A 27055-nucleotide genomic window follows, 5' to 3' on the forward strand; every position below is an offset into this window, starting at 1 on the left:
TGCAGTGTGCCATTAGGGGCTCATATCTCATAAGGTCATCTGCAGCAGCACCTGAACCAGGGATTTTCACATTGTGTGAAGCTGCCAGGGTGTGCTCAGTGTTGTGCTGCTGTCGTGCTCTCCACAGCTGCTCAGGCTGTTTTGGAGAGCTGGAGTGTGACTGATCTCCATTAGGCCAAAAAAGCCCAGAGGTCCTGCAATGGAGATCCCTGTGACGGCTCAGCCAGAACTGTTTGTACAAAAGCTGCCATTATGTGTCTAAGACAGAGCCATTCCTTCCTTCTCAGTAACTGTTCCAATATCATTTGCTTGTTTCACTGGAGTTTTTTCAATCTCTGCATAGCGCTCATACTGTCAATAACTGCAGTTTTCCCTAAACAGAGATAGAGGAAAGGAATGTATTATTAAACTGCCTCCAGTTCCTTAGAAAACTTAAATAAACATAATCAGGACTGCAGAACAGAAATATATTTAATGGGATTTTGTATTTGTGAGCATTTTATAAACTTCAGAATTAAATTCAAACATTGTATTAAGGCCTGGTTTGTGTTTCCTTGTTAAGTTTTTGTTCTTGAACCATAAATAGAGGGCTTCCTTTGAAATCTATATGAGCACAAACTGAACAGTTGTTGCCTTGTGCTTAGTTTGTCCATGTCACAGTATATAAAGAAATATTTACTTTTCAAGGTCACTTAAACTCCCAGTGCTAGATTATTGCTTTGACAGTTGACATATTAACCCCTCCTAGCCTTTCTTCTTTGCTCTTTCTGCAGTGGGTTTTAAATGAAAGTAACATTTCAGCTTTTGATTATGTGCCATCCATGGCTGTCCTTCAGGTAATGAGCATCCTGTGCCCACCATTCCAAATGACCTTATAAATGCATCAGAAACTTGGTCCTGCTCAGTACTCTGAGCTAAACCAAGTGTCTCATGTTTCTGTGGGCTGGGGCAGTTCCCACATGTTCTGTGGGCACACAGACACCCGCTCTTGTTTTCTTACCCTACCACAAACTGCAATCCAGCAGGAGCATGAGTTCAGAGGACTGAAAGGGACAGATACTTGTGTGGATATCATGGACTGGATCATCAGGTTATTTAGGTGAAATGGAAACATCGACACTCTGAACAGTTGCTGTCAAATTGTCTCTGGAGAGGTGAGACTTCTCTGAGCTTCTGAGATAGAGGGTGACCTGTTGGGTGGAAGAAATCATGCTCTGATTTCTAAGGAAGCAGTGAAAACAATGCAGTACCTGTAGGAATATTCCACATCCAATACAGAATGGAAAGTACAATATAGGTAACTTTGTTTTGTTATCAAATTAGTAACTATTACAATTTCTGTTACTTTTGCTATTTATTTCAGATGTTTTAATAATTATGTTAACATGGATGTCTAAAGAAATCAACTTGGTGTAGTATTTGTTCCAGAAAGTAACCTAGCAGCAATGAAATTTTAGATTTCAGGTCTTCAGTATGTTAGGAGTTACTTCATATTTGATAATATAATGAACTAAATTGCTCGGGGCTTTTTTCCCCAAAACTTGACATCATTGCTTTAAATGGTGCAGAATGAAAGTGCAGAATCTGCCCAGCAACAAGAGCTGCTCTCTCTCCCTCTAGCGGAGGATAATGAAATAATTTTCTTTCCATTTTTCCATATGAAACCGCAAATAATGCTGTCAGAACTTGAAAGCTTTTCTGAACAAAAATATACAATCATTTGTTTTTCATGTATAACATAAATATTATATGAATAGCATTTTAATAATTGTTTTCATATTAATACTTTTCTGCAAGTGCACTGTTTTAAAATTATTCTATGGATTGTAAAATATTTATATATGTAAATATTTACATACATCTATGCACTTTTTAAAACAACAATAAAGCATTAAAGATTATAAATAGCTTAATCTCAGAAGTACAATACAGCATGCTTATGTTGAACAGGAGCAGCTTGCTTGTTGGCATTTGCCAGATTGATCCTCAGTTTAAAAAACATGTACCTAAATTATAAACTTTTTATTTCAATCCAAATGTTTTCAGCATTTGTGGTGTTCACCTTAAGACAAAGCAGAGTGCCACAATACTTGGATGCGATGTGTATCCTCTTTCTCATAATTAGATGCTACAATCTACTGCTTTGTTTCAGTCTCCTAATAAACAAATTTTTAAAGAACAGCATAAACATCTTCCAAGTATTTAGTATTCATTGCAAGTACAAACTTCTTATGCAAGTAAAGATTTACAGGACTAAATCCATAATTAGGATTCTAGAAAACACATCTTATGTATTACTGATTAAATTAGATGTGCCTCTAATTATTCTACTTCTAATTTCCAAAGTATACCAAGACCATTGTTTCTTGGCTAGATTCCTGTTGCTGTTTTCAGGGGAAAGTTTGATTTCTAACTCTGCTGCTGAGCTTCTTTTTAGCGTATTTTTCTATTTTGTGGTTTTGTTATCTCACTTTCTTGATTAGTACTTTTCTTTCCCTTCATTTTTGCCATATAAAACTTCACACAGGTAGGTGGGGGAGCTGTCAGCTCAAGGGAATCTGAAAGATGATGCACATGTAGGTACCTTAGAGTCTTCATCTTTCAGGGAGAGGCACTTTCTCACCTGCAAGTCCCTGTCTTGCACTGTGTGTCACTGGGAGCATTCCAGTTCCATTTCATTTGAGTTTGTATATTTGTTGTTCCTACCAAGTCACCAAGGGGTAAAAAGCTACTTGAGAAGAAATGTTGGATGACAGTTCTGTCTGGGTTGCCACCATCTCACTCAAATACCAGCAGAAAGTAGATCTCATAGAGAAGAGGGAGAGCTTTTCTTTTCTTGTATGGGGGAGTGACTCCAAGACTTGTGGTGTAATGAGTCACTCGAGTTGTAATTGCTTTAAGTAGCACAGAAACTTAGAGAGGGGGATGGAACGGTGTGCAGAGAGATGACACAGGAGAGACGGCAGAGATGTCAGTATGGACTCCCATCCATAACTCTCCTCCAGCATGAGGAGCCTCAGGGATGTAGGGGACCTCTTCTGCTTTTGTGGCTGCTGCAGCAGCTCTGCACTTCCATCCAGATAGAAATGGGCCGACGAAAATGCATTCCAGACTCTGGAATCTGACAAACTATTACCAGCTCAGTTTGTGTTGTTTTAGGGAGAGTGACGAAAAACAAAAAGCAGAGGAGCAAAGTATGAAAGGGACATTTGTTCAGTCATTGTCTTTATTATCAAATGGAGAGAGAGAAGTAGGAGATTGCTGGACAGGATAACATCGTAATGTCCTCCCACACACCAATCTGTAGATGTTGTTTTCCCAAATGCTTATTGCTTTCCTTTCAGTGCAACAAGAATGCAATAAACATTGTTATTTGAGAGAGAGCGAGGGTGTGGGCTCCCAGGCATTCATTCGAGCCAGCTGTTCTCTTCGCCCTGTTTCAAAATGGACTCGAGCTCCAGTGGCGGGTGCTGCCTGTGGCCCAGGCAGATTTTGGAGGTGTTGGTCCTGCTGTTGTGGTGGCTGCAATGCAAAAAACAAACTAGTAAATGTTCTTTAATCTAAATCAGCCGGTCATCTGCGGAGTTGCTTTAATAGGGAATGCAAATTATTTTAATACAACTTTATTATATGTTAAGGAAGGAAATGATTGTTAACCTCTACAAACATCATTTTAGAAGCATTTTTTGCTTGTACTCTGAAATGTTAACATGCTCCTGACACTGGGATGATGATGATTTCTGCCAACCAGGCGCACTGCCTTTTAGGTTAAATATTGCAGACCCTCTTCTCAAGATTTTATTTTAAAATGGAAGGTTTATTCAGCTTACACTATTACTGGCTTGACTTTTCCACCACTTTGTATCTTTTAATGTATTTCTTAACAGAACTGTATTGTGGCTCTAATGAGGAACAACAATTAGCTTTAATAAGGCTTCTTGCAAGGGGCAGTGACCACAACGTTTTAGTGTCCCTAATAATAACAATAATGTTCCAGGGCCTCCGGCAGGCCCTTTCCCCGCCATCCCGGTATGAGGCCGGTATTCCCAGCGGGGCCTCTGTGAGGCCGCTGTGGGGCCGCGTTCCCCGCCATCCCGGTGTGAGGCCGGTGTTCCCAGCGGGGCCGCTGTGGGGCCGCGTTCCCCGCCATCCCGGTGTGAGGCCGGTGTTCCCAGCGGGGCCGCTGTGGGGCCGCGTTCCCCGCCATCCCGGTGTGAGGCCGGTGTTCCCAGCGGGGCCGCTGTGGGGCCGCGTTCCCCGCCATCCCGGTGTGAGGCTGGTGTTCCCAGAGGGGCCGCTGTGGGGCCCCGTTCCCCGCCATCCCGGTGTGAGGCTGGTGTTCCCAGAGGGGCCGCTGTGGGGCCGCGTTCCCCGCCATCCCGCGCTGCGGCCGGGGCTCCCTCAGGACGCGAGGCCAGCGGGGCCGCCATAGCGGGATCGCCACGCCAGGGGGCGCTGCGGCGCAGCAGCCGGGCCGCCTCAGGCGGGGCTGCTCCTGGAGTGCCGCATCCCGGGAGCGCCCGGGCCATGCGGGAATTGCAACCGGGAACGGCCTCGGCCGCAGCTCGTCCCGGCCAGGAGCAGCAGCTCCGCAGGGTACGCCAGGGCCTGATGTGACGGGACACACCGGGCAGGCGCTCCTGGCGGTGCGGGGCGGGAATGACGCCGGTAACATCCGCGCAGTGGCAGCGGGTTCCGCTGGGGTCAGACACCTTTTGGGTTCTGGAAGTTTAATTATTTGGCAAGTATACACTGGAGTTTTTTAATATTTATTTTATGTACTTAACTAAGATCCATCTGAAAATATTGCTACGTCAGATGTAGCAAATTAGATTAAAAATATTTTTAAATCCTATATTAATTTCTCTCATACTATTGCAAATTTATTGGCGTCTTGATGGGCTAGTTAAGTAAGCCCACTATAATGGGGGCTTATTGTTCAACACATATCCTTGAAATTTAATAAAACTTTGCTGCACTAAATAGCAGCTGTTAATGCTTTCTCAGTATCTTTAATATGCAAGATTCACAGTACTTTGCAAATCACTAAAAACATGACATTGTTTCACGAACAATGCCACGTTCGTCATGGAGGAGCCAAGAAACACTGGGAGCAGACTGCTGAGAAGACAGGAAATAATGAGCTCGTCCTCTGACCCCATTTTGATGCCTCTTTGACCCAAAAAGCGAGTAGTGCTTGATAGGCAGGCAAGGCTGGTAATCGGGGCCTCTAAGGAGGTTAGAAATTGCATGCAGGAAACCTTAGAATCTATGTTTTCACATCAGGCTCAGAAAGCTATCCATGGTTTCGATATTTACTGAAATACACCTGACATCTGTTAGAAAGGAGGGATCCTAGCTGTCAGCTGCACTATTCTGAGACTAGAGAATACTGTACAGCAAGTACATACAAAGTCTGACCTCTGTGTCAAATTACCCTGATCTTTCTCCCTGAAGTTCTTCTGCAGAGGTGGGGAAGATTCTGAGTCTCACCACTGACCTTATCCTCACCTTTTAAGAAAAAATGTTGTGGACTAATTAGGAACACTACTAAAGGATGAGGTCTTAATTTTCTGGAGTTACAGCCTAACAGAACCAAATCTAATCTTACTCTGCCAATAGCCAACTGCAAATCGTGATTACTTTTTGCAGGGTTAGCATCAAGGCCCTTGGCCTGATTCTGCCAGAGCTCCAGGCAGTTTTAGGTAACTGCTCTCACAATATCATTTGTCAGACCAAGGTTTTGGTTTACACAAGATCAGAAGGAAAAACAGTTAACAAATGCATTGCCAAGTAGTGGTTCCAGTGGGAGCACATAGGAAAATAAAACTGTTACTAAATCTTTCAAATGTTACATTATTTTAAGTCATTTCACCCTCAGTGTTCTTCACAAATTACTAAAGTTAATTTATAAACAGAAGGAAAAATCGTTGTACCCATTAGTAAAAAATGGTTTTTGAAATACTTTAATTACAGTAAGTAATTAAATAAATTGGAAAGAAGCCTGTATCCTGTAAATGTGCACACTGACCATGAAAAGTGCCAGGGTGCATATATAAAGTCGCATGAAAGAGAGAGGTTTCAGTATTGCCCATTGCCCAGGACCAAGGTCATACCAATTTAACACAGGACACTGATCCTGGTGTTAGACAAGTATGTGCTGAGGCAGTAAGCAGGGCTTTTCACAGCACAGTGCATTTGGGACGTGCAGTAATTTGGGACATCTGGGGCCAAAACCATACAGGCCATTTTTCTAGGGTTTTTTTTTCTTGTGTTTAGAGAGCTAGATTTTGCATTTAAAGTTGCTGCCTATTTTAAGTTTCTTGGGTTTTAATACTTGTTTTTTTTAGAGGTCTTATGCCCATTTGCTTTGTTCTTTCTGAACTTCTGGCCTCTTTCGGATGTTTCAAATTTGGCACTGAAGAACTGAGATGCTAATGACTTCTGATGCGGTGTGTTGTATTGTTAAATGTACCTTGATTTGTGTGTTTCTTAGTGTAGTTAATAATTTTGCTTACAGGTAGCTGGAGTGGCCTGCAGCTGCTCCCCTGAAATCTGTGTGAGTCTTTTAGCTTTGACGCCAGCATGAGCTGGCTCTAACCTAGAGGCCATGCAGCTGGCTTTTACCATACTTAGCTGGGTATGAAATCATTGTATTAGTCAGAACAATGAGGAGGCAGCAGCAAAGCTGAAATTGAAGCTTCGGGGATCTGACTCATTCCGTTTCTGGCGCAAAGAGGTGCAAATTGCACTTCCTGAATTTGCTGCACACCTACCAAACCCCAATTACAGCACACCCCAAATGGGCCGTGCTGTGAAAAGCCCTGCTCACTGCCTCAGCACAGAGCCATCACCTAATTTGCCGTTGGCTGCTGCTGTTTGTAGGATGTTAGCTGAAAGTTATCCGTGTGTTGCTGCAACTCTCCTTACCACTTCTGCAGTCTTAGCTCACTGTCTCCCAGAGAGCCTGGCTTGTTGTAATGGTACCCTGAGAATCTTCAGTTGGACAACAACATGACAGAGCAGGGCCCTCATCCTGTCTGCTGGTCATAAGCAGCATATTGTCTACCTGTTTTTTTTCCCTGAGAACTAGCAATAATATAGCTTCTCAGATGTGTTCTATCTATCTATGCATTCTATGGAACTAGAATAATTTTATTACCCCTAGTTCATAAAATTATATCCAAAAAAAAAACAAAAAAAAAACCAAACCACCCCAAAGCCTGCAAGCCTACTGTGGTCTTGCTGAAAGCATATTGCAGCCCCTTTTAAGTCACAAGCCCTATCTGAGAATTGTCAACAAAATGCAGTGGGTTGTAGCTATGTCAGTCTGATTCAGCAGGTACTTGTGCATGGAGACAGCCACAAGGTACACTCAGCATGAAGAACCAGCCAAAGGAAATTCTGCCTGCTGATCTCTGGTGGTTGGAGCAAAGGAGGAGTTTTCAGGGACAAGTCAGAGAAGATGGGAGACATGTTTTTCCCTCTGCCTGTGTCATTATACAGAATGTACTGGTGCAGATACCCCTGGTTGCTGCTGTTTTCTACCCAGGATACCAGCTTGCAGATACTTATTTAGGACTGTTATTGACAGCTAGTTTGGGGGAAAAGCTGTTACCATTCTGAGGCTTGGGACCAAAATTTGCATGAAAAATATGGAGGGTTTTTAGTTGTTTCACCCACGTTTTCCAGGCCACTTATGTTTTGTTTCCACAGTTAAAATTCACTATATAAGTGAATTAGTAAATTAATATACATTAGAGATTCTCAAAAATGATGAAGAGAGTCCCAGGAATGATTTTTCATTAAAGGCGAGTTTGTTTTTCTGTTACATAGTTATTTACATAGATTTATTTCTGCAGCATGTCCAAGATGCTCTTTTGACCCTCCCTGGCCTGGAAGACCATAGGACTCCATAAAAACAGCAGTGATTCAATCTTAGATGCAGAACTGATCAATAAGCAGTGAGAATGGGTAGTGCTGATGTAGAAGGAAGGATGTTCTCTCAATCACACCCTTCATCTTGCTCATCTATACTTACCTTACCAGTATTGGTCTTGTAAGAATCAATCTATTTCCCATGGGCTATTACATTCCCTATTCTAATATTCCATTATTAAAGCATTTTAAAATATTTTATTTCTGAAATAATTTTTAGGCATTTCTTTAAAAATTTTGAAGCAATTTTGAAATCTTGGCTTTGAGCTGTTTAAGTTGGCTGAAGGGACAGCTGAAGTTTATGTAGTTCATGCCATAAGAAAAACATCAAAAGATCTTACTTTTTTTCCTATTGTACCTGAATGGAAGAAGGATTTTTGTAATGCTTTCAGAGAGGAATGCCAGAAAACATGTTTAGAGCTCAAAGAATATTGACAGTGATAAAATATCATCCCCAATGACAACAACAACAATAAAAAGACAATGACTGTATATGTTCCCTTTTCTGTGAATCAGAGCAGCTAAATTGTGCACAGTATGTCTTAGGCTATTAACAGGTATTCTCTTTACCAGAGCTAATTAATTAGGAGAATTACATTCTAAGTAAGGGGAGCTGAGATTTGTTACTTTTTCTGTTTCTGTAAAATTTTATGCCACAGTAAATCTGTGGTAGCTATGAAGTTATTGTATTTGTTACAATACTTATATCTCTTGCTATTACTTTTTGAGTCTTTGATGGCATAAAAAACTGTAAATGTCTCTAGAAGGACTCACATTCTTAGTATGTAATGACATTGTAGACATTTTGGTTTCCAAGTAACTTCTCTGTTTTTACTTCTCTTTAATTTCTCTTGCTTCTTCTTTTACAATGAGCAATGTTTTAGCAACACAGAGAAGGAAGCATGCAAAAAGTACTCCAATTTGAACAGAGACAAAATACAAGGTAAGTTAACTTTCTTTGATGATACAGTCAAGTTACATCATATTCCTTTAATTATCAGGGTTTGATAGGCATGAGTGTACTGCTGAAATTGATGTTTTAACTGTTTTTAAAATTTATCTTTTCCAAATAGAAGTCTGGGTATTCCCTACATGAAACTTATCAGTAAAGGGATGAATTTAAGATGACAGTTTGTGTTACACTCAAAGAATAAAACTATACCCACTAGCTAAAGACCAAAAGAATGGGGATACACCAGATTATTCTTCTCAGTAATAAGAAAAACTGTTTCTGGAAAATATACTTGTCCATGGGCAGTGCCTGAAATAATGAAACTGATATATTGAGGGTTTATTATTTTGTTTAAATGCTAAAATGAAATAATTTTACTTCCATGTAGTGTAAATAAAAACTCCAAATTAAGTTGTGATGCTTTTAAAATTAAGCTTTAACTCCATGTAGAATCATTGCTGATGTTCAGACAGGCTTCACTTCCTATCAAACTCAGTGTTAACATTCTTTAAGCTTTTGTAATATTGGAAAATCTGCAAGACGAAGACTTCCATTTGTTGTGGGTAAAGACTTGAGTGAACAGGCCCCATGACTGTTACAAGAACTGTAAAAGTTCATAAATTGAGATTTTACCACATGCCTTGCAGATTGATCTTAATCAGTATACAGATTTCAACTGCAGAAGAGACCCTTTAACCACTGTTATCTTTTGCCCATACATAGGAATCGACCAACTGATAGATGAATGACTAAGCAAAGCTTTCCTTATTTATGCACATATAAAATTGACTTTCTAGAGCCCCTGACAACCACAGGACTCAGTGGTTTCCTTCTACAATGTCTATTCTGAGAATTCTAACAAAAACAATAGCAGTTTTCTGCTTATTTAATGCATGCTTTCAATATCATCCTGCACAATAAATGGAAGACTGAGTGCCTACCATGCATCTACACACACATATACACACACACACACACACACACACACACACACACACACACACATATAAAAAGTGGCTGAAGTAGCTAAATGTGCCATTTGCTAAACAGATTACAGTAGGAGACCAGAAGGCTGATTCATGACAATGCAGTGCACTTTAAAAATAGCTCCAGACACCAGTATTGACACTGCTGAACTGCTCAGTGACTGCACTGTACAAACAGTGGCCTGTGTGCAGCAGTTTTAAGCTTTGGAGCTGTAACTCTGAAGTGATGTGTTAGTGCTAACAAGTTGACAGGAAGTGGTGATTCAGCCCCTTGGAGGGAAGCTGCAGTCACTGGCCCCTTTTGCTTAAACAAAAGAAAAATACTAATATTTCTCTTTTTATGTAAATCTTGTACACATGCAATATCTGTCCCTGACACTTTCATCAAAATAAACTTCATCTGCTCTGTATTTTTCCACCGACTTTTTGCAGCCCATGCAGTAATTTTAAATGCTTATTTCTTCTCCATGTGCCCAAAGGCCACAAATGTCTATGGAGATTCTATGTCACCTTCCTGAACCATGCAGAGTCAGTAAGAGATGCTGACTCTCCCCCATCCATATGCTGTTTGTATTCAGAAGTATTCTGGAAGAAGATGACTGTAGGTGAACGATGGAAAATCTGCTCTAGGGTTTTGTTAAGACAGAAATTATATGTAGTACCTATGTTGTGGCTTGCTGTTACCCAACAACCCAGCACAGGCTGGTTTTCATTGTAAAAAAAATGAGGTCACCAGGCTCTCCAAAGCAGCCTGGAAACTTTGTCAGGAGGAATCCTATGGCTAACAGCTGAGTGACAGCTGGCCATGAGCAAAGTGAAAGCTTCCACCAAGGCTGTTATATGACTTTTGAAAAAAGGACTTACACTCTGAAATTACCCAACTGCTTTGGAAGTGCTTACACTGCAGTATTTGTGTACATAAGTACTTTCTCAATTGATGGTCACATAGACAAACCTGAGACTCTGTAGATTATTTACAGCACCCTCCTTGCCTCTGAAATACCTTCTTTGGTTTTGGGGGGTTTTTTTAGGTGCTTGTCTCTGTTCTCAAGTATTATTTTCAGTCTTCTCAGCAATGTGAACTTTAGTTAAATGCATCTAAAGATGCCTGAAAATCACATAAAAATAAAAGTTACCTCAAGTAAACCCAGCATTTAAGACTGCATTTAAAAGATTCTGCATTCGTATAAAAATAAGAAAATGTTAGATGTTGGGGAGGCATTGAAATATCAGAAATACATGTTTCTGGGACAGCTAAACTTCAGTGGAGAACTGATACTCACAATAGAATAGTTCCAAAGATTTTGTGCATGTAATATTTATACTTAGATTTTTTTATATGTGAGGTTTTTTTAAGTTTACTAGTGACAACTGGCAAAGTCAATTTGTCTTTAAATGAAAAATCATATCCTGCTGACTAAAATTTTACCTCACATACTGTTCAGCACTGACATCTGCTTGGATATTTGAAAGCAAACATTCAGCACAGATTCTGTCATACTAAGTGCCAGATAGATACAATCAGGAATGTACCTTGTTTTTCTAGTAAATGTAATACTTGTGAAAGATTCTAGAGTAGTTTTGTAGGCTGAAATATTTTAGACATTAGGGTTATTGTATTCCAAGTTTATTTCTCTGCACTACCTGTCTTGCCAGTTGAGGGACCATCAGGAGGGCTCAGAGAACAGCTTAAACTCTTATTTGTTAGCTCTTGCTTTGTCCCATGAGGTAGTATAAAATGAATTGAGAACTGGTAACATGGCAGATGTCAGACAGTGGTAAGCAGTGGCACAGGGTCTAGTTGGAGGCCTGGCAGTAGTGGTGTCCCCCAAAGTTCAATGCAGGGCCCCAGTATTGTTTAATTTATTGACAGTTTTGTTTAGTTATTCATCAATGACTTGGATAGATGCCTCCTCAGCAAGTTCACTGATGACACAAAGCTGGGAGGAATGGCCAATACTCCAGAGTGTTGTGCAGCCATTCAGAAGAACCTTGACAAGTTGAAGATGAAGAGGTAGGCAGAGAAGGACCATCTGAGGTTCAGCAAGGGCAAATGCAGGATTCTGCACCTGGGGAAGAATAACCCCTAGCACCGAGATAGGTGGGGATTGACCTGCTGGAAAGTGGCTCTGCATTGAAGGACTTGGTGGTCCTCGTGAACAATAAACTGTCCATGAGCTAGCAGTGAGCCCTTGTGGCCAAGATGACAATGAGATTCTGGGGTGCACTAGGGAGAGCATTGCTAGCAAGTCAAGGGAAGTGATCCTGCCCCTTGACTCAGCCCTGGTGAAGCACATCTGGAGTGCTGTGTCCAGTTCTGAGCTCCTCAGAGGGGACCTCACCCATGTACCCAAGTCTCTGGGCTCAGAGGAAGGACCAAGCTCTGCTCGGTGGTGCTGAGCAATAGAACAAGAGGCAACGGGCAGAAACTGATACCCAGGACGTTCCACGTGAACATGAGGAAGAACTTTACTGTGCAGGAGCCCATGCACTGGAATAGATTGCCCAGAGAGTGTGTGGAGTCTCCCTCACTGGAGATATTCCAGAACTGTCCAGATGCAATTCTGTGCCATGTGCTCAGGGATGAACCTGCCAGAGCAGGGAAGTGGGACCAGATGGCCTGCTGTTGTGCCTTCCAACTGTATCCATTCTGAGACTCTGTGAATGAGTTTACCTATCAAAATGCTTTGCAAGCAATCCTTATTATAAGGATACTTTTCATTTCCTTATTCTCTATATTTACCTGCCCACTAAATGGCTGTCAAAAGGAAAAAGTTAAGGACATGCTTTAGAGGTTCTAGTATGATATTCTTTCAGCCATGAAAACCAATATATTACATGTTACAGCAAAATCAGCTATTTGTGTGCAGGAAAGCTTGTTTTACTGTAAATATCTGCTAATTATGCTTATGGTTATGGGAAGAAATAGCATCAAGTTAACTGCACAAATTATGATACCTTTGGGTTTTTCTTTTTTTTACAGGACCCGGAAGCTGCCATTAAAGATCATTAACATGTTTAGTATTTCATCTGAGGGGAAATTCTCAGTATCAGTGCATATAGAAAGTGTACAAAAAAACATTTCTTTAAACAGATGATTACATTGTTATTATTTCACTTAGGTTGCTAATACCAAAGATAGTTTGAGAATGCTTTCAAATGAAGAAATAAGTGCAGTGTTTTCTCCAGTGCCATCACCTGCTCTGTTGTTCCCTCCTCTATGACCTTAGTGCAATCTGTTAAACAGTATAAGTGCTTAATGTGATAACTCCACAATTTGTAAAAGGGACAGTGTTTGGAACATAAGGAGAAAGTGGCAGGAGACCTCTTACTTTGATGGCATTTCACTGGTATCTTGCTGCATACGCTGATCTCTGCAGTATTTACCACCAGTGTGCTCAGTGAAACACCAAGTCATCATTTGTGCTTGGATTATAACAAAGCTTAAAGGTATTTGCCTTTTACTTACAGAAGGCAGAAAAGAAACACCTCAAGGTATACTCAAAACAGAACTTCATGGCCAACTCTGCCTGGAGCTACTTTTGTCAGAGCAGCTGGAATTGTTTTAATTGTAGTTCCTATAATCATCATTGTAATTGACTACTGCCTCTTCTGCAGAGAAGAAAAACATGATGGCCATTCAAATATCTAAAATAAAAAGCCCAGAAAAACTATCATTATTCCTGGACTGCAATTGAGTTTGCACCTTCTGCTACTTCTGCTAACAGCTGTTGGAAGACACCATGAAAGCACTATTTTACAGCCCTTCTTACTTTGTTATTTGCACTATGTTTTAACCCTGTGGTTTATGGTCAGTGAAACAAAGAGCTGCAAACCAAGCTATTCAAGAGGCGAAGACTTGGTGCAATTACTCACCACATGGCAAACATTAATGACACAGCAGCTATTTAGTTTGCTGAGTTAGGTGAGTGATCTTATATGTAAAATTCTAACTTTCCACTTTCTAAGAAATTATGATCATCATGACTGTAAAATAAAGAAGAAAGCCTTGGATACTCCTGCACAAAGTGTTTTATGACACTGACTGGAACTTAAGGGAAATTGAACTGCTTCATTCCTTTAACAATTTTCATATTCTTTTTATTATGACCCTACTACTATGAAGCTGGCTATGAAACAAGATCAAGCAGAAGACAGAGTACGACTTGGCATGTGAGAATGCTGCAGGTTTGCCAAATGAAATCTAAAACAGGATTTATTTTAAAAGAAATTAAAACCTACTTTCACTGGCAGTGAAAATTATGATTACAAAGAATATGATGAAATCTATCTGAAGGTAACTATTATTAAATAGGCAAGTAACAGCAGTAAAGTAAGTTCCACTTAACAGTCTTTCCAAATGCAAAATCAACTTGCAGAATCAAGTTTCAGAATAGTTTTTATTCTGAAAAGATGTATACTATTTTTCCTTTACTCATTACATTTAGATCAATGAAGTTTTATTACGATTTTAGTGAACTACCTTTTTTTTGGTAAATTTGTCCCTTTCACTGTTGAATTCTGAAATACTTCAAAAAATAGGAGCACAAATTCTTTTGGTTTACGTATTTAAAGCAATGAGTTCTTGATCTAACAACGCTGATACATTGTTCTTGTAGGACCACTAAAATTGCTGTACTTGAGGAAAGGACATGCATATTTACACATCTGGCTTCCTTACATTCACTGTATGCTCTGGAAAGTCTAGAGGTTGCCTTTTGAAGTAAGGTAAGGCTAATTAAATCCCTGGGGATTTATTTTGAGAGAGGCTACCTAGACATAGAAATATGAAAAACTAGAATAATTTTTAATTGAAAATTTTTCCAGCATTGTCAACTCCAGGAGACCCTTCATAAGTACATACACCAGAAAATGAATTGTCAGCTTTTAAATGATTATAAAACTAAAGGAAAGCAAATCTGGTGTTCGCTTGCCTTTTAATGTTTAACTTTACAGGGTACGTTTGCCTTTAGCTTTGATATAGATCTGTGAAGCTAGAAGTTATTTTTAAATAAATGCTAATACACTTCCTATTAATAGGATCCCCAAATCCTATCCCATAACTCTTCGATTAGGAAAAAAGTTACATTGTACTTCAGGGTAAATTTCAGTAACTGCTGCCTTACTGTACCATTCACTACATATTGACATGGCAACTTGTGACATTTAAATTTGAAAGCAGCGACCTTGTCTATGTGGTCTTACTTTTGGAGATCTGACAAGCAGATGAAAAAGGAGTTAAAACCTGCTTATTTAGCAGTGGGTTTAGATGAGCCAATGAGATCCCTCTTTGTAACCTGAAGTACAAAAAAAAAAAAAAAAAAAAAAAGGAAGTATGAGCCCAACCACTTGCCAATTTCTTCTGTGGTCAGGCAGCAGATAAGCGGTTTTCAGCTTGGTCTTTATTTTAGCTTATTATCGTCGTCATAAGTACAGCACAGTTTGCACAGAGACTGAAAACTAAAGTCAGCTGATAATGAGTTCCACTTTGGAATGAGCCCTGAATTTTAGGTATGATGGGGGGAAAAGATTACCGCGTCGCAGTATAGCAGAGAGAATGGTATGCAGGTAATGACTTCAGAAACAGAAGCAGCCTGAGCTCCGTGTGTGAGCCGAGCCCTGCTGCTGCCTGCAGCCGCCCAGCCCTGCCTCTGCCGCCCTGCGCAGCCATGCGGGGCTGGGGGCTGGGCTGCTCGGCCAGGCCTTTCCACACGGTCCGGGGCCGCCTTGCTCGAGGGCCTGTTTAAGCCGAGAGCTCAGTGAAGAAAACGTCACAGGATGTCAAAACAACACAGGATGTCTGATCTGTACAGTCACAACTCCTGAGCAGGTCTTTTAGAAATGCATACAGTTCAACATCACTGAATTGCTATGTAAAAATATGAAAACAAGCTATATAATGTCATTGCTCCACATTAGCAATGGAACCTAAAAATTACTCCTGACAAATACTAGAAAATAAAACAACTTGGAATTATTAATATTTTTTCACCGTAAGTAATTTGAAATCTTGCTGCTTTTCTTATTTTACCCTGTTATTCCCAGTGTTGAATCAGAGCAGGAGTGACTAGAAGAGTCCTGCTACAGGGAGGTGGGGGAAAGTCCAAGCTGACAGGTGGAAAAAAGTACTGCCTGTGTGAAGACTGGAGTAACATGGCCTGTTCTTAGTATCACTTAACTGCATTGCAAGTCCAGGACCAGATTTAGAATAACTGCAAACTGAAACCTGAATAGTGGTGGAAACAGTCATCTCTACAGAATTCTGGTAACACAAGCTGAGTGATCGATGGGGTCTCTCTTCTGAGTGTCTTGTTCACAGGCACTTGTCCTGGCAAAAAGCCCTAGGTCCTGGATATCAGGAAGCAGTTCACAGTTTTTCCTTTCTGTGGCTTCTTTGGGGTTACAGCCCCAGGAGCAGATGGTCTTAAGTTCAGTCGCTAATGCAGATTTAGGGTGGCTGTTATAACAATAGTAATTTTGGTATCTTTTAAAGGCAGAGTTTGCAGTTAAAGTAAATTCCAGTTGATAAACCTTTAGATAATACCAGATTTTATGCAGTTTAATCATAGTAAGATGATTGTAGACCACAAGCTAAGGCAATCACAGACTTTCTCAAACAAATATGCTCAGCATGTTATATTTATCGAGACACTAAACATTCCAGGATCATCAAATCCTTTTCTCCAATAGAGCTCTTCCTTATAAAAGTAAGAGGTAATGCCAGTAGAATCTTTGTCAGGTAGGCAAAAGCTAATGAGGGATGTAGCTGATTTCTGACTTTCTCCTTATCCCTTATGAGAGCTCTAAAAAGCTCTCTTAAGCTGCTTCTGCTTTGTTGTGGTTTTATGCTTTAATTGCATAATGCAAAATACACTATTTTGTCTCTGCTCTTCCTCTGCGTTTGTAAAATGGACATTGGTCTGTTTTATAGTGGCAGAGAACCTCAGAGAGCAGCAGCAGCCAACCTGCTCACCCACAGTGAGTAACCACAGGCTAAGAACAGCTGAGAACTGCATGCTGTGTAGAAAAAACACACAGAAACCAACTGTCCTTGTGGTGGTCCTTCTCCCTTCAGTGGATTATGATGGTTAATTTGTATATTCTCCACTGTTAATGGAGAGGATATCTTCTGATGATTTATACAGAGGATTTCAGAGGTGGCAGCTGTTGGTGGTTATCATTTCAGAGAATGTAGACAGAAACACCTTGGAATGTATCTTCAAGGTTGCCTTCTCTGGTGTTGCATCCTCCCCCACTCCCTGGGCTGCACTATCATCTCAGAAAAACCCCTTAAGCCTCGGCCTTGATGAACAGCACCTGGACTAAGCTCCTCTTGAGCTTGTCAGAAACTCTGTCAGCTCCTGTTTTTCAACGAATAGCCTTGGAAAATTAGTTTTCAAGCCTGAATTACAACTTGAGTGAAACAACATTTTTATTATCAAACTTTTGAAGAAGGTTGATAATTGTGGCCAGGATGGAAAATTACTATGACTAAAGCCAACTCTTCTGCAACCCTATAAACAGTTGTCCTAAGTGTGACCCTTTGAGCTCTCCTGCACCACAGCAGGCTGTGCCCAGCCTCCCCCCCTGAGTGGGACACACTTGGAGCAGGTGAACTCTCAAGTTGGCTGTACCTGGGGTACCTCTGCCAAACACTGCCAGTGTACCAATGGACCAGTCATTTGTGATACCTTCATGAAGGATGTTCTACAGTCCTGCAGAGCTTTTCAACCCTTTCAGGAGGGTCTCTCAGGCCATGTGGTTCTGCCCACATGTAAAGATAGGTTGGGATATTTTACACATGTGGGTTGAGAGCAGTGATTGGGCCTAAATAGAGATTACACAGCATTTTAATAGGGCAGCAGATAAATTCTTTTCCACAGGGGCTGACTTCTGCCAGCAGTAACTGCAATCATGTGTTTAGTTTTCCAAATTTTAATTCTTTTCAGGAGAAAGCATGCTTTTGCATGTATTTTTACTTTTTAGTGTTCCTACTCAGAAATAAAGCTGGCATCAAGTATCATGAATATTCTCTCAGTGTCTTCAACTCAAAAGGCAACAGGTTTAGGTGATACATTCTGTTTTGTGTATTTGCAAGCACAGTGAGTGGTCAGGTCTCTGACAGTGAAGCACTGTGCTTTTCAGTGCATTTTTCATTGATAACAAAAATCCTGGAAATCGAGTTCTGCCCTTGCTTATGTCTGCTCAGCCTGGCTGTGTCGACCTAGAGCCCAGGACCATACTGAGTTCATGGAATTTGCAGTGATGTAACAGTTTGAAATTCAGCTTGAGAAAAAAACGAAATACATTCTCCACTGAGTAAAGAGAAGTTGCACTTCCAACTCCTCTTTATTACTTCTCTTTATTATTACTTTCCAAAACAGATTCCCTCGCAGTTAGATGTTTCCAACAAAACTGGTTTGCACATTGCTGGAAAAAAATTTTGTGATCGTGTTTTTTTGGTATTGTTCTGTTTTGTCAGTGTGGTTCAGAACACAAAGGCTATTGTTTAAAAAAACCATGAATGTTAATTTGCATTCCATTGCTGGGTTATTACACAGAGTGTGGAAAGAAAAAACAAGCTCTGATTTAAAAAAAAAAAAAAAGGACATTGTTTCCTTTTCCCTTTCTTCTTCCTTGTGACTGGTTCTCCTTTATTTTAATGTTTCTAGCCCAGACTATGCTCTTAGAGACACTAACTGTCTTCTAGTACTTGTAGGCAAATATAAGTATATCCACAACTGTGTCTACAGAATACAGTATTTTAGCTGGGAAGGACCCACAACAATCCTCTAGTCCAGCTGCATATAGATCACCAACTAGAGCTATATAAATTAAAAAATTAATTCTATAATGATGTTTGTGAGCAGTGACACTTGCAATACTATTGCTCTTATATTAGAAGGTAATTGCAATCTGAAAATTCATATCTGTACTATTCCAGAAGACTCTGAGTGTAGTTTCAAAAGTAGCAGAGACCCCACTTAGACCACACTGCCACATCTACCACTGTCTCTTGATTCTCAGCCCTGAGCCACACGTTCCAGCCAACTCCACAGCACCAGTTCTGGTGTTCACACAGAAGTAGGGAAATAACCATACCAGGAGGATTGGTTTTCTCCTGAGCTGCTCTGACTCCACATGCAGCCTCACAAGCACTCAGCTAGAATGAGGAGGGTGGGAGGAACAGGACACAAGGAAGAGGAATGAGTAGAACTGTCAGGACCTTGATGACACTAATAAGCCTTTATTGGCCTCCCCCACAGCCCTACCCATGGGCCCAAAGGCTCTGTTTCCATTCAATACCACAGCCATACCTGTGCCTGTATCTGTGCCTGTTGATCTGGGCATTGTGGACTGTTCTGGCCTCAGACCTATGGACTGACTTCCCAGCCTGACCTTGGCTCTCTCCTCTCACTGTTGTCCTGACTGGGGATCACAGGGCTGGACCACTCCTGGCTTGACCTCAGCTCTGCTCTGGCATCACAGACCTGCCTGTCAGTCACAGGGCTGTGTCTGACCCTCACTTGCAGACTGACTTCTCAGCCTGACCTTGGACCTGCCTCATGGTCATGAACTTGCTTGATGATGTGTTTTGACCCTGGCTACCACCCCTAGCCTGCCCTGCTCCCTTACTTCAGGACAGGAGGAGGGTGTCTGGTGAGCCAGCTGCTCTGCTTGCTGCCATCTATCTCCCTGTCCCTGGGGAGCAGCCAGCCTTGAGAAGGACCAGGCACTGGGAGCAGTGTGGTCTCTGCCTGGCTCCTACCAGTTTAAACAAATTACAAAGCTGTGTTAAGAGGTGGCAGGCACAGAAGGTGGTGCCAGCTCTTCCAGGAGCTGCTTCCCAAAAGAGGCAGTCACACCACTTCCCCAGGCACAGGTATTTGTCCCTACCCCTTTTCCCTGGGCCAGCACAAGTGTTTGCACAGCAAGGCACTGAACCAGGACAAACAAAAGTCATGAAGTTGGTTCTTGAAGGAATGGATTTAACCCTTCACCTGGATCAAGAACAAACACCTTATGTTGAGAAGAGTGATGCAGATTCAGCCTCAAGTGTTTGTGGAAACCTGGAAGATCACCAAGATTAGGGATTTTACTGTGATTCCACCAGGTCTGGGATCCCAGCAATTTGTGTGACTGGCCTAGGCTGAAGTGAGCAATTGTGTATCTTCCTTTCTGTCACTACCCAAACCAGCTCAGGTATTAAGGTGCTGCTGCAATTACATCTTGCAACTGACAATGCAGATGGATCTGTGGTTGTTTAGACCTTTCTTATATAAGCAAACAAAGCAACAAAAATATTTATCTAGGCCCTAAGGTCCTGGGCTCAGGGTTTACTTTCAGTTCTTACTGAACAAGGAGAGGGTCAGAAGTGTTCTGTGCCTGACTCTGCCTGTTCAGTTGTGTGAGGCTGAGCCCCTTTAGTCCTGATTGGCTGTTTTGGGCTCTTCTACTGCTCAGCATTTTGACTCTTCTTTCCAAATGTCACCTTCTCTCAGAATCAGCATGGAAATTATGTCATGACTGGTATATCTGAACCAGCAGTGTTCAGAAGATGTTAATTTATGGAATCCTCAAGGCACTAAGTGAAATCTCCTGGATAAAGCTCCCACCACTGACCATACTGCTGGCAAGGAAGCTTGTGGTTAGCTGGAAATGGAGACTGCAGCTGATGCAGTCATGCAGTTGATTTGTTTATATCTGTAGTGTTCAGCTCCTATGTTACACTAATTTAATTTTTATGAAATGAGAAAGAAGGGAAACTTTTAATATAAACTGATAAGAGCCAGAACTGCCCAGCAAATAAAAGACATATTCAGCATTAGCAGGTAAGAAACCTTTAAGAAGATTAATGAAAAGAGAAAATGGTAATCACCAATAATTTCTTCAGTATGTTGTAGAGGAAAATACCTTTCATTAATTACTAGTTACTCCCTGTTGGATATTCATAGGAGAGCATTTTCTTTCTTCTGCTATTAACAATGACAAGTCTGTTAAGGACTTAATTAAAATAATTTTTTGGAGACTAACAAGACACATTTGCATAAAGGTTGTGATAGTCTAGAAACTGATAATGTTTGAAAATGTATCAAATATCATGGAAATTAGGAATCATTGAAAAGGCAGTCTAAAAGTAGTAAACCAAGCAGACATATGAAACAAACTACCAGTGTTAAATAAGTAGCAAATGATGAATGGTACAAAGGGTGGAAGAAAGGCAAAGGATTATTTTTGTCTGAAATAGAGCCTCTGATGCTTGGCAAAGATGCAACTTTGTTGTAGCTCTTATTGTGAGATACATTAAATCAGACTAAGATTAAGTGACAGATTAAGTATTTTCCAGGACAGTCAATAAGAAGAGGAAGCCAAAACAGCTTTTAAAAGTTTGGTTGTTGTTGTTTGTTTTTTTTTCTTCCCAAGAGCTGAAAATATTGGAGGAAACTGGAATAGTACTTGGAGAGTTATTTTAACTGTTTTGTCCTCCTTTCTATATCCAGCATGATATTTTAAAGAAAGTGGATACAGTCATGCTGTCCTCTTCTTTGAAGTCATAATTGAGGTGAATAACACAGATGACTGCTTCAGGTTTTGTGACCATTATTTATAATATTCTCCTACTTTTAGATATGTATCTGAGTAAAGCAATATAACCAGTAAGAAATTCTTGGTGTTTATGAATGATCTTGCAAAGGTCCAGTGAGAGTTTCAAAGTAATTGAACAAGTGAAAGAAATTTACCTGCTGCATGTCCACAGCATCACTACTGCCTTGCTGGTGAGCACTTCTTCAGAGCAATTACATCATGGTTTTGGGAGTGCTTTATAGTGTTTGTATCTGACATCCCACTTGGATTAGTCTGTCAGCAGTTCTTGGATGGGACAACCCCCTTGTGCACGTGGTGCTGGGTTCTATTCCTGAGTGAATCACTTAACCTCTCTGTCTTTTTCTCTTTCCATCCATAAAATTAGCATAATAATGCTAATTCATCACAGGCTATAGTTAGGCTCAATTAATGTTTGTAATGATCTCTGAGATTGTTGGATAAAACATGCTGTAAAAGTGTATTATTATTGTTAATAGAGCCTTTTGTACTTCAGCACTCTAACAAAGCACTACCATTGCTCACCAGCTCCTAAAATTTCATTGAAACTCTGAAGGACTTAATGGGATACAGCTTTCTGTTAGTGTGTCCATTTATCTTCCTGACTTATTCAAACCATCAGAACAGTTTCAGTTCTGCAAATGGAAGAGCTGTGGAATTTGTGCACAGAGAAATTATGTAATTTATTTTGTAAGTGATCTAGGACTGAAAGCTTTTTAAACAGGCCCTCATTTACACTGACCTCAGTTCTGGCTGAACTAGTTCAGACTGCAGAGAGCTGTGATTTGTAGAACAACTTTTTTTAAAATGAGGTACCTGTCTGGTCAGGACAATAAATAGTCATAGCTGTGGACATCATGGCAGTGGAAGAGAGTGGGAGTAGACAAATCTCACTCTGCTGTTGGAGGAAATCATCTGGGGTTCATTGTTAATGCTCTTGGGTCTTGGTTACACATGCCAGGTTAAAAGTTGGAAGACAAAGGCTTAGAACTCCCCTCCCATTTGTCAGGAGCAAAGAAAGAACTGAAGGAACAAGCTTCACAACTGAACTAATTGGGAGAAATGGTGTGAGATTTGCTGGCCTCAAAGAGCAGCCCACATTTAGCAGCATATTAGACAGCTAAGCTTGAGCATGTGAGCCTGAAATGGATTTGTTTGTTGAATTGGTTCTACATGTGTAAGATTATTTGGAGCTGTGAAGCAGTCATCTCTACACATGGATTTTAAGCAGTGAGATTACTCGGTCCTGTTATGTGACATTTTATCAAATGTGGGACTTCAAGTATTTTCTCTTCTGCTGACATACGTCAGCCTCCTATCCCTGCTTGTTCCAGTACCTGCATTATTCACAAGCGATTTCTTACTATTTTTGAGAATGAGAAATGTGTGTTATTCTCATCTTGTTTGTTCTTGAAAATAGGTGGACAGTCCCTACTAGAGCTTTATGGAAAAAGAAAACCAACAATAATTGAGATTATATTCACAGACTGGTTCTTCTGAAAGTCTTATGTTCCAGAAGTACTGTGGTGGACCCTGGTGTGTTTTGTTCATGTTTTGTTCACTAAAGGGTTAAAGATAGAGGGAATAAAAAATACTTAGGCCTAAAACCGCGTGTAACCAAAACCGCATACAATCACAAGTATATTCTTGCTTAATAAATGCTTGCTTAAAATATCCTTGCTTAATAAATGCTTGCTCAATAAACCATAAGTTCTAGAATTTCAGGCATGACCACTAAATAAGGAGAAGTCGACCAAAGGACACCTGAGGAAGACTAGCAGCCTTCATCTGACGACCACCAGAAGGCAGAGGAGGACCCCTTAGCAAGAGGAGGACCCATGCACAGAGCACTTTCTGGACACGTCACCAGCGAGAGGAGACACAGTATAAAAGGTAGACTGTATCGAATAGTGGGCGCGGCAGTCCTTGGCGAGCGGAGGCTCCCCTGTTGCCCAGCGCTGATTTGCTTATGCCTTGCTTGCTGTAATTAATAAATTCCAATTGGACTAAGCTAATTGGAGTCTGCTTCAATGTATTACAGTACCCTTAATCATGTGTTTTTAAAAGAAAGTTTTTTGATGATTTGAAAATGTAAAATGGCTGAATAGATTTTATGCTGGCTACTTTGAGAAACTTCCTTTTTTTCCAACCTAATTTTTATTGCCCTTCTTGTCTACTATCTAGTATTACCAAGGATGACTCAGATAAAATGACTGTTATCTCTCTGCAGGATTTTATGTGACTCAGTGAAGCCTCTTTCCATATCAAATCTCTGAGTCTGTTACTCTCTGAAAGAAAAATTTGCTCCTTGCAACTGGAAGAAATAGGTGATGTGAGCATGGATGAGCTGATCAACACAAGCAAGTTGTGCTGTTTTGTACAGAGAAAAATAAAAGTGGTAATAACTTAGTAAATTTGGTAAAAATCCAATACCTACATTCACTAATCATGTGAATTACCAGGAGTGATAAGAGACCGAAATTTGAAACCTTTGTCAGTGTCTGGCAGCAGTTTAGAAAGCAAGTGGGGCCCTAGATGGAGAGACCATGCTCATCAGTAATTAAAGCACTATTCAGAGACAAAACCACTTGTTATTGCTAATTACTTTGAGTGTCACATTATACAGAAATACAACCTATAAAGGTGTGTGCAAATATCTGTAAAGGTATCATTTTCTTGAGATTCCATGGATGGTTCTACAGTGTTCTAAGACATTCTCTTTGCCATTTGTTTACAGTGAATCTCAGGTGTTCTACCCTTTAAAAATTTATGGTTTATAGAGTATTAGACAGTAAGTGGCTCTTAGAAGAATTTCACAAAAAAACATCCAGCATCTCAGTGTATCTTAATACATGACTTGTCTGGGATCCTTCAGTGTAGGAAAGCCTATGCTTTTTCCTAATCCATATTCATAACACATCGATACAATGGAGTATCTGAATACATTTAATAATATTCAGATATTTGCTATTTTTCTAGATTCTCAGTACTTGCCTTTTATAAAAGGAATTGCCTTTAAATGTTTTTTAAATTAAGCTGGAAAAGTCCCCATCTAACAGGAACAGCAAGAGTCTAAACTTGCATCTTAGATCACTTAGATGTTATTTTTGAGAGCCTGTTCATATGAGTGTGACAATTAAAAGTGAAGTTGTGTACATCATTCATGGGAATAACAAAGAACAACAGTTTTCTGTCCCAGCAAATCATGGAAGACTTCGTAGCCAGACAGAGACACAGAAAGAATTGTGGGAAAGTCTGGGAAAACTGTCAGCATTCAGTTGAGTCCGTATCCTTGGGGCAATTTAAGCTAGATGTGTACACAAAAGAAAGTCCAGGGCATGTTGGCCAGATCAGGCATAAATGGTTTTACTTTGGCTCTGGCAAGGCAAACTCTGGAGGTTTTACCATCAGTCCTTTTTTTCCTCCCCCGCCTTGTTTTCTACATCCCAACAACAACTAGTGCAGGTTTCAGTACTGAAGAAGGCAGCTTCTTCATGTAGGATGTAGCAGTAGCAGTTTGGATGGAAGGCATTTGAGCAGCAGGGTAATTACTAGACCCAGTGTCTGGGTGTATGGATGCTTTCCTGAGTGTGTTAGGTCAGAGAATTTTAGTTCATGATAAAGGGTGTGGGTTTTTTGTTTTCCAAAATAACTGAATTTCAAACGGAGTGCTCATTAATAATGTGCGTTATGCAATGGCACTAGTGGAATGAAGAGACAAACATAATGCAGCTAAATTCAGAGGCTGAAGGAGTCATCCCAAGAGCAGGTCTGCTCATAGGCTGTAGCCAGTTCTGGAATGCTCTTTTAGAAACACCCACCCTGGATTCCCAGCTGTGCTTCATGTCCCCTTGTCATTGCTTTGCAGGGATGATATGACCAAACAGTTGACTACAGTTTCTTCAGAGTTGGAGCTGATTCTGTCCCTTGATTGCTGTATGCTGCTCATTTATTTGACAAACAATTTTAAAAACAAAAGAAACAAACCTATAAATACTAAGGTGGGAAAGAACCCAAGTGTATGTATGTTTGTTCATTCACTTATTAAACATGTTCACTACTATTAAGCAGAAGTTCCACACTCCAGCTATAGAGAAGACATGCAGCATGTCTTCTGTATAGCTGGAAGCACAGTTTAGTCCCTTGGTCCAGCTTGGGCCACTGCCTAACAAAGACAGAAGTGAGCTGATCCACATCAAATTAAAAGTGTTTGTCACTTTTTTCTCAAAATCTCCAGTCTTCCTCCAGATATTTACTGCTACAAGGTTAGTGCTTGGCAGAGTTCCCAGACTATCAGACTGCCCTTAGAATTTCCTTCTTAGGAAGACAAGGTGTGGCAATACTTTGAGACAAAAATCAGTACAGTTTTAGGTAGTTCAAGTGAGTCTTTCTTTCCACACTCTACCTCCTTTTGCCAAATGATCGATGTGGAGGACTAGGGCATTTCCTCTAAAAAACCATATACCATGAGGAGGATGCTCAATATAAAGGGATGTTGGAACTCTTCTTTCCTTACCAGTTTGATAAGCTGGAGTATGTGAGGAGAGATAAGATGTTGCACTCGAGTGGTGATAAATAAAGGAAGAGGAAGCGTGTTTACAAGTAGGATGCTTGAAAGTGGGAAAAGCTGCAACACAAATAGGCTGTGAGATCCAATGTGGATACTTGAAATAGGCTCACTATAAGCTGATTGAATACAGAACCAACACAAGCTTATAGCATGGACAGAGGTAGTCCTGACCCCACAGACACAGGCAATTTTGAAGTAAGGAATCAAGTGAGGCAGTGCCTTGGGACTGTAACAGTTTTGGCACAAATGTTAGACTTAAATTCAAGTTGCTGCCTGAGAAGTAACATACAGTATATATGTCAGCCTTGAAAAATTGGACTTACTTTGTGCAACATACAAGTGCAATTTTTAAAATTTATTTATTTACTATGGCATGTATTGTGCAATTGTAGAGGCACATAAAAACTGATTTCTGAGCTGAAATGATGTTGAATCTGAAGCAAAATCATTACAAATCTAAGCCTGCAAAACTATTACTAAGCACTAAAAATGGCCCATTAAAGCAAGAGATCGCATAAAGATTTGGACAAGCTTACTTCACTGGGAGATATTCCTCTGCTGTATTCTCTTCCAGCAGGTTTTTAATGTTTCCTAAATCACACAGCCCAAATCACCTTGTTGTGTCTGTCCCAGAGCACTGCTTATCTGGGTGAATGAGAATGCTGACTTCAAGAATGCAGGAACAGATATATTTATTGTGAGACTCCACAAAATTGGTCTTTTCCTGGAATCATTGTCTTTAAATAAAACTACCGCTTGCTTCTGAAATAGTAATATCAGACTTTAACAAACTGCTCCAAATAGCCCAAGTCTTCTGTTCTTGAAGTCTATAAGAACTTTGCCATGGTTTTAAACTAACATGACAATATACATTTGATTAAGAGATGAACATTAAAAAACCTCGAAATTAATCCATATTTAACATTTCTAAATTTGATATATGGTGGCATCTATATAATCAGACAGCTCAAACTTTAAAAACCTCAGAACAAACAAAAAATCTAA

The 27055-nt window shown here is 40.4% G+C and overlaps 1 long non-coding RNA gene across 6 annotated transcripts; it reads left to right on the forward strand.

The window, feature by feature from the left end:
- Positions 1–934: 934 nt before the first annotated feature.
- Positions 935–24081, forward strand: LOC132331688 (uncharacterized). 6 transcript variants are annotated; one of them, XR_009487662.1, is made up of 4 exons: positions 4484–8881; positions 12860–14173; positions 14496–14604; positions 22901–23495. It is a non-coding gene; the product is annotated as an uncharacterized LOC132331688 (long non-coding RNA). The 6 variants fall into 6 exon arrangements; XR_009487658.1 differs by adding an exon at positions 935–1154 and having other exon boundaries at positions 8823–8881; positions 12860–23495; XR_009487659.1 differs by adding an exon at positions 23711–24081 and having other exon boundaries at positions 12860–23373.
- Positions 24082–27055: the final 2974 nt, after the last annotated feature.

The sequence above is a fragment of the Haemorhous mexicanus genome, chromosome 10, assembly GCF_027477595.1.
Source record: "Haemorhous mexicanus isolate bHaeMex1 chromosome 10, bHaeMex1.pri, whole genome shotgun sequence".
Taxonomy (NCBI): domain Eukaryota; kingdom Metazoa; phylum Chordata; class Aves; order Passeriformes; family Fringillidae; genus Haemorhous; species Haemorhous mexicanus.